Genomic DNA, 8,226 nt, shown 5'->3' with positions numbered 1-8,226 from the left:
CAGCTTGTGACAGATTAGATGGTGTTATGATGCCTGCTCCTGACTTCCTCCTGCCAAAATGAGATTCATTAAACTCTTAAGTAAATTAAAATTCTCCTCGCCAATACCCTCCCCTCCAGATGTTAACAGCCAACCGTGGTTCCTTTGACGACATGGCTGTGGGTAATCAGTAGAAACATTTCTATTAAGAGGGATGATGAGAAGCACTGGGAAATATTTTATGTATTTTTAACCAAAAATGACCAAACAGCTGGCTGATTGATAACTTCTGGTATCAGGAACCCGAGATGCCCTCACTGTGTGAGCAATTGCTCATGAGTGCAGTCTGGCCATTCCCGCACCAACAAGATGCTGTTATTCCCTGACTTACGTCTACGATGAAAAGGTGGCTTACAGAGAAGCAGCAGGGAGGAAACTTTGGCTCAGAGAGTGTCAGGCCCCTTGGTGAACTGTGCCATTTCTGGACTTATCACCAGGGTAGCGTATGTTCTGGGATACAGTAATGGTTCTTCCTGTGGGTATTTCAGTTTATGGCAAAAACAGAACTGCCTTTGTTAAATTAGCATCAACTTCCTGTCCTGCTGTGTGTATCTGTCTATGTATCTATGTATCTATGTATCTATCTATCTATCTATCTATCTATCTATCTATCTATCATCTACTTATCTATCTGTTTACCCATCTAACTATCTCTATAATGGAGATATATCTCCATTGGAATAGCAATCAAAGGACACATCTGGTCAGCAGGATTATTAAATGACACAGTTACCTCCCAGTGTGGTGGGTTGGGGGCTTGCAATTGGAAGAAGGTAGAGTAGGTCACACACCTGTTGTCATCTCCCTAATGCTGAAGGGAAGTTTAGAGTGCCCCCTTCCGTCACCTAAATTTCAGGAAATAGGAATGTTGACGTGAGTGAAAGGAGTATTCATTTGCTTGTATTTTTTTTTTTTTTTTTTTTTTTTTGGAGACAGAGTCTTGCTCTGTCACCCAGAGTGGAGTGCAATGGCACAATCTCGGTTCACTGCAACCTCCACCTCCCGGGTTCAAGCAATTCTCCTGCCTCAACCTCCTGAGTAGTTGGGATTACAGGTGCGTGTCACCACGCCTGGCTAATTTTTGTATTTTTAGTAGAGATGGGGTTTCACGGTATTGGTCAGGCTGGTCTTGAACTCCTGACCTCGTGACCCGCCCACCTCAGCCTCCCAAAGTGCTGGGATTACAGGCGTGAGCCACCGCGCCCGGCCTGTGCTTGAATCTTTTGCCAGATTGTCAGCTCCTTAAAAACAGGGACTTGTTAGTTATATTTGCAACCTGTAGTTGGATGCTTGGATCATAATAGGAGCGTAATAGATATTGTAAATGAATCAATAAATGAATGAGTTTTGGCCTGACTTAGAAATGGAGGAGGTCACCTTTTTCACTTACTTTGAAATGCTATGGTCAGACAGGGTTTAGGGGTGCTTCTTCACAGAGAAGTGTCCTCCCCTAGAAGACCAAGTGTGTCCAGGGTGTGCACAAGAGGGGAGGAGGAGTGGATGGGCTGCTTTGCTCAGTCTGCTCTGGATTTTAGGAGAGAAGGAGCCCTCACGGAAGAAGGGGCTAATTTCAGCTGACCAGAGGCTGAAGCTCCAATTCAGTGTTCTCGGCCATCACTGAACCTTAAATCTACTGGGAGTATTAAAAAAAAAAAAAAAAAAAAACAACCAACCAGGATCCCACCCCAGGCTAATTCAATGAGAACCTGGGGCAGGTGATACTCAAGGGAATGAGGGCTTAAAAAAATCTCTAATATGCAGCCAGAACTGGGGGCTGTGGCTCCAGTTCAGTGGCTCTCAGCTCTTTGATATGTCAGAATCACATGTTAAAAATATGTATTAATAGATACTATCCCCCACATCCAAAATTGGGATTTAGGGGGTCCAGGTGGGGTTCACACTTCTGTATTGACACATTTTGAAGACCATCAGGATTAAGACAACACTTTGGCTCAGGATTTCACCTTTCAATGAGCAATCTAGGATGCTTGTTAAGAACATAGATTCCTGGGTTTGCCCTAAATTTATTGAATCAGACTCCTGAAGAGAGGAGCATGGGAATTTGTAGTTTTAAAAGTGTGATTCTCATGATAAGGGAAACATTACTAGCTTGTGTTTCTTAAAGTATTATCCCCAGACCAGCAGCATTGGCAGCACCTGGGAATCAGAAACTCTGGGGTGGGACCCAGCAGTTAGCTATTGAACAAGCCCTGCAGATGATTCTGATGCCCACTCCAGCTGGAGAACCACTGCTCTGGTTCTCTATTTTTTCAAGGTATGGGCCCCAGACCAGCAGCACTGGCACCACCTGGGAGCTTGTTAAAAATGCAGACTCCTCGCCTCACCCCAGACCCAAGGGGTTAGAATCTACATTTTAAGAGGATCCCCAGGTGATCTGTATGCACGCTAAAGTTTGAGAAGCCCTGCTTATACCCCAAATAAGTACCACTTTGCTGTGGAAATCATCAAGTGTAAGCTCCTTTAACAAGAAGCAAAACCTAAAATCGATGTTTCCCTTTAAGAACAGAAGTGGCTTTAATTCTAGAGAAACTGTGAAGCAAATCACTTGGAACCATACTACTAAAACAAATCCCTGCACTGTGTTATTAATTCAACTGAAGTGAAGGATTCAAATACAATTAGATGTAAAGTGCTTTTTTTTTTTTTTTTTTGTAGTAGAGTCTTGCTCTGTCGCCCAGGCTGGAGTTCAGTGGTGCGATCTCAGCTCACTGCAACTTTTGCCTCCTGAGTTCAAGGGACCCTCCCACCTCAGCTTCCCTAGTAGCTGGGATTACAGGCGTGCACTACCACACCTGGCTAATTTTTGTATATTTTGTAGAGACGGGGTTTCTCCATGTTGGCCAGGTTGGTCTGGAACTCTTGGGCTCAAGTGATCCACCCGCCTCGGCCTCCCAAAGTTCCGAGATTTACCGGTGTGAGCCACCACTCCTGGCCAAAATTACATGTAAAGTTCTAACCTCTGTCCTGTATTACTTTGTCTTTCCATAGTTTCCTAGTTTCATATAGAGTGTGTCAAAGTATTCTACTCCAGAGCCTGACTTTATACCTTTGGAATACAAATTTGTGGCACACACACACACACACACACACAATCTATTAGATTAGTCAGGGTTCTCCACAGAAACAGAACCAATAGGATATATATACAGAGAGGCAGAGGGCAGTGAGGAGGTATTTTAAGGAACTGGCTCATGCAATTGTGGGGGCTGGCAAGTCTAAAATATGCAGGGCAGGGCAGCAGGCTGGAAATTCCAGCAAGAGTTGATGTTGCAGCTCGAGTCTGAAGGCAGAATTCCTTCTCCTTAGGGGACCTCAGTGTTTTGCTCTTAAGGCTTTAAATTGATTAGATGGGGCCCACCCATATTATGGAGGGTAATCTGCTTTGTTCAAATCTACTGATTTAAAAGTTAATAACTTCTAAAGAACACCTTCATAGAAACATCCAGACTGATGTTTGAACAAACAACTGAGGATGTGGTACAGTGAAGTTGACACATAAAATTAACTCTCTCTCTGTCTATACACATACACACATATACATCTATATGTTTATAAAACATTTTTTGAATGTTCTAGAAAGTCACAAAATATGCCTATTATCAGAGCTAGTGATAATTCATAAAGTTCATCTATCATTACTCATTCTAAATGGATTTTTCCTCTGTTTTATTTTCCCTTTCATTTCCCACCTTGCATTAAATTTATGTTCAGAAAATATGGCCGGGCGGGTGGCCCATGCCTATAATCCCAGCACTTTGGGAGTCAAGGTGGACAGATCACCTGAGGTCAGGCACTCGAGACCAGCCTGATCAATATGGTGAAACCCCGTGTCTACTGAAAATAACAAAAATTAGCCGGGCCTGGTGGTGTGTGCCTATATTCCCAGCTACCTGGGAGGCTGAGGCAGGAGAATTGCTCAAACCTGGGAAGTGGAGGTTGCAGCGAGCTGAGATCACGCCACTGCGCTCCAGCCTGGGTGACAGAGCGAGAACCCGTCTCATTAAAAAACAAAACAAAACAAAACAAACAAAAAAAGCAACTTATGTTCAGACAATATAAAATCTTAGGATAACTTATGGCGCTCCAGATAGCTGTCACAATTGCTTGTCCTCTCATAACTTTCAATAGCAAATTTGAATTAAGTAAATAATTTTTGACAGTTGCAACTTAAAACACACACAGTGAATCTTATTTTAAACATTGCCCCTGAGGTTTAAGTAAACTTGGCCTGATCCCACAGTTAAAGGCTTGAAGCAGTCAGAAGTTATTTTTATTCTCTTTTCAAATTATCAGCCTACCTTCCTCAGTCTTTATTGACCTTGGCTTTTGTGTCCATAAGGGCCATTTAGGTGTGGCCCTTGCTATACAGAATGACAACTCCAGACCAGGCAAAATAAAAAAAAAGGGACAGCTGTGCTGGAGTAGGTGCCAATTAATTTTGAGGCTTTTTTCTTTAGTACATTATTGTTACTATTTTTGAGACAGGGTCTCACTCTGTCACCCAGGCTAGAGTGCAGTCGCATGATCAGGGCTCACTGCAGCCCTCCTGCCTTAAGCAATCCTCCCGCCTCAACCTCCGAAGTAGCTGGGACTACAGACACGCACCACCATGCCCAGCTAATTTTTAGTATTTTTTTTTTTTTTTTTTTTTTTTTTTTTTTTTTTTTTTTCAGACGGAGTCTCGCTCTGTCACCCAGGCTGGAGTGCAGTGGCGTGATCTCGGCTCACTGCAAGCTCCGCCTCCCGGGTTCACGCCATTCTCCTGCCTCAGCCTCTCCGAGTAGCTGGGACTACAGGTGCCCGCCACCACGCCCGGCTAATTTTTTGTATTTTTAGTAGAGACGGGGTTTCACCGTGGTCTCGATTTCCTGACCTTGTGATCTGTCCGCCTCGGCCTCCCAAAGTGCAGGGATTACAGGTGTGAGCCACTGCGCTTGGCCAATACATTATTTTTTAAACACAATAAATGATTTCTGTATGATAGTATAAAGGTCATTAGTGTAGGCAAGATTCTGAAGATACTGTGGTTTTGCATGGCCCAAAGAGAGAAAAGGGGGTTAATAAATAAGGGAATTTCTAAGTGTGGGCTCGGATAGCTCCTTGGATTTTTGCTTGCATGTGTCTTAGTTGTGTCTTAGCTGTGCTTAGCTGAAGGATGTAGCTATGCAAGCGAGTCACTTTAGACCTCCACTGAGGTTGAAATTACTGGGTACCAGAAGTCATGCAAACACTCTGGAAATGACAGTGATTCCAGAGATGCATTTGGCCACTGTTTGTTTAGGTGGATGATGGTATCAGGTGGGACTCTCACCTGTGGCAGAATCTCATCCAATTTAAGGAGAAATGAGGCTTTGATGGAAGGTATCACAAAACTGCTGTGCTGCGAGACTGAGGGCAGCTGCAGACACTTGGAGACGGCTCGTGCATCCTGGGATTGGCTTATCCGTGATCATTCTCTCGGGCTCCTCCATAAGGTGGGATGGCTGCTGACCAAGCTGAGGTTACATGAGTATAGCTTAAGATCAAAGAGGGAACAGGATTTCCTACTGGCTCCAGAAGAAACATCTCCCTAGTTGAGTCACAAGCTCATCCCTAGACCATCACGGCAGGCAGGAAGAAGGTTCCGCCAGGATTCCAGTCCAGGTCAGTTACCTTGCATGAATTTGCTCCTAGAAAAAGTGAGGACAAAGTTGGGCTGGGCAGATATAAAACAAAAGCTAGTAGAGTTTAAGAATTCACTTGTTCATGGATTTTAATCACTCTCTTGGCAGTCTCCTTCTTCTATGAGGAAGTTTCTTGCCCTTCTAATAAGAGGTTTTCAGTTTTTTGTAGTATGCCACCAAGGCAGCCATTTTTGTTTATGGCTGATTTTTCATGCTCCATCTTGTATTTATTCTTTTCCTTGGGGAACTCTTGCTGTTATAGCAAGGTGTTCTATTTGGTAAGTATTGGGGTTCTGTTTGGTTATGGTGTAATAATTATCTGGCATATGGTATAATAATGATTTTTAATTTTTATTTTTTTTGAGACAGAGTTTCACTCTTGTTGCCCAGGCTGGAGTGCAGTGGCTCGATCTTGGCTCACTGCAACCTCCCTATCCTGGGTTCAAGCGATTCTCCTGCCTCAGCCTCCTGAGTAGCTGGGATTACAGGCAGCCACCACCATGCCTGGCTACTTTTTTGTATTTTTAGTAGAGACGGGGTTTCACCATGTTGGCCAGGTTGGTCTTAAACTCCTGACCTTTGGTGATCCACCTGCCTTGGCCTCCCAAAGTGCTGGGATTACAGGCTCCAGCCACCACGCCTGGACTTATAATAATTATTTTTAATGGCTTCGTTGAGTAAGTAGATGTTCTTGTACCAATCTCTTGGACACTTAAATTATTTCTAATTTACTCTCTTCCAAATGTGGCAAGATGGGATTTTCTTTCTTTTTTTTTTTTTTTTTTGCTATTGGAACCTTTTATTCTGTTTTGTTGATGCTTAAGGAAAACAGCTTTGCCCATAACTCACTGTGGCCTGGAGTTATGACACCAACTTGTATTTGGCCAATTAAGAAAGAGGCCAAGCTGCATTCTTCTTAGAAGGTCTATTCAGTTGATAAATGGCACTTAACTGATTTTTTTTGCATATAATCTTTAACAAGAACTCATAAGTTGCATTGATTATGCCCCAAGAAATAAGGGACCGATGGTAATTCAGATGGGCACCTCTGAAAAGATTTATCAGTTTTCTGTCCCATTCCAGCCAGATTTTTGGAAAACCTTGGGGAAAGACTGAAATTCCCCACCAATCTGAGACCATATGTGAGTTTTTACAACATTAATTGGAAAAAACAAGAATCCCAACATGGCACCCAATAGACCTCCACAGATAAAATCATTGACCAAATGAGCACTGTGAGTCATTTCGGTAGGCAGGTGCTCCTTATTGGGACCTCGAAGGCCGAAAAACAAGACATTGCTGAGTCCATTCCAGAAAAGAATGGGCACCAAGCCTCAATAATACTCTCCAATTCAGTGACATTTCAGTGCCTTGAAAGCCTGATAAGTGTTGGTAAATGTATCATGATTCTTGTGGTCTTGAAGCAATGTCTGAACTCTTTCCAGTGGAGTGAAAATTGCTTCTGTTGTCCCTGAAAGCAATGCCGCCACACCATGGGCTGCAAACTCTGGAGCACTGACATGCTTGTGGAGAGGGCAGGATAAATCCTTATAGAGACCAAACATAAGTACAAGTGTAGTTGTCTTCTGCATCAATAGGGGAAGGATTCCATGATACAAGTTTCGAAATCCATCCCTTCTCAACCGAAGTATTGCATCATGAGTTTTGATGCTATACAGCTGTTGTCAAAAGAGGACCTTCTGAATGGGAAATGTGATTGTGATGTTGTTGAAGGCTGCAAAGCAGCCACACAAGTAATGCTTCATTTCACCAACATTTGTAATATGAGGTGATATATCTTGTTTTGAAGATGTTAGTATTGGCAGCCTCTTTTCATGAGCTTCTGAATCCATCATGTTGCTTAAGATCTTTCTTTTTCATGAGGGACTTTTTTTAAACCTGTAACATCATCTGAGCCTGGAGTTTGGCAGGATGATAGCTTTTTGATAATGTTCCCAATTACTTCCATTGTTATTGTTCGTTAGGTTCTCTCTTCTCAAGTCAGTTTTGATAACTGGATTTCCATTCTCCAGGCGTCCATTTCCAAGATGAGATTTTCTTTTACCTTCACACCCATTTTTTCTTTCCCTTTTCACCTTCTGTTACAGAAGATATTTTATAGACAGAATGAAGAGAACTGTTAGTAGAATACTTTAAACATTTGCTATGAGAGGTAGTCGATGTCAGAAAGAGAAAGGCTTGTTTTTCTGGTAGTTGTTCTCCTCTGAAGAATCTCAAAGGCAAATGCTTCCCCCATGAAGCATGGTAAGGACCTGCTACTTCTGTCAGGTTGGAGATGATTTCACTTTATGGGTAATGCGAGAAGAACCATGTACTCTGGAGGAAAGGAAGAGGAAATATTTTTTTAAAAGACAAAGGGCCGGGCGCGGTGGCTCAAGCCTGTAATCCCAGCACTTTGGGAAGCCGAGGCGGGCGGATCACGAGGTCAGGAGTTCGAGACCACTGTGAAACCCCGTCTCTACTGAAAATACAAAAAAAAAAA

General features: G+C 43.0%; 1 pseudogene; it reads right to left on the bottom strand.

The window, feature by feature from the left end:
- Positions 1 to 6,611: 6,611 nt before the first annotated feature.
- Positions 6,612 to 7,591, bottom strand: LOC100603323 (annotated as a pseudogene).
- Positions 7,592 to 8,226: the final 635 nt, after the last annotated feature.

This window comes from Nomascus leucogenys, chromosome 16 (assembly GCF_006542625.1).
Source record: "Nomascus leucogenys isolate Asia chromosome 16, Asia_NLE_v1, whole genome shotgun sequence".
Lineage (NCBI taxonomy): Eukaryota > Metazoa > Chordata > Mammalia > Primates > Hylobatidae > Nomascus > Nomascus leucogenys.
Note: the sequence above shows the minus strand (reverse complement) of the source record. Positions and strands in the feature narration are given on the sequence as shown.